Source organism: Myotis davidii, unplaced genomic scaffold, assembly GCF_000327345.1.
Source record: "Myotis davidii unplaced genomic scaffold, ASM32734v1 scaffold187, whole genome shotgun sequence".
NCBI classification, from domain to species: Eukaryota; Metazoa; Chordata; class Mammalia; order Chiroptera; family Vespertilionidae; genus Myotis; species Myotis davidii.
Window position 1 is genome coordinate 2,888,148 of NW_006383018.1, and position 291 is coordinate 2,888,438.

A 291-nucleotide genomic window follows, 5' to 3' on the forward strand; every position below is an offset into this window, starting at 1 on the left:
ACGCGAACACCAGGATTTATTAGGGTAGCATTTTACACAAAAACTCGACAGACATCAACTCAAAGGAAGCCGTGCGCTCCTTAAGTCAAAGGCATCTGTTCTGAGCGCCTCGCTCGGTTTGCCGTTTGTCACCAGCGTTAAGAGCAGGATTTTAAAAACATGAAAATGGATAAAAGGAAAGAAAAGCTGAGTCCCGCGGTCCGCCAACTCCTATTCATTATCTCCAGCAGCATATGGGACCATTCTCCTACTTGTCCTCTCCCTTTCTTCCTTAAAAGTAAAAGCAACCGA

The 291-nt window shown here is 45.4% G+C and overlaps 1 protein-coding gene across 1 annotated transcript in view; it reads left to right on the forward strand.

Annotated features, from left to right (window-relative positions):
- Nucleotides 1-291, forward strand: part of FZD1 (frizzled class receptor 1) — a 106,112-nt gene that overhangs the window by 89,414 nt on the left and 16,407 nt on the right.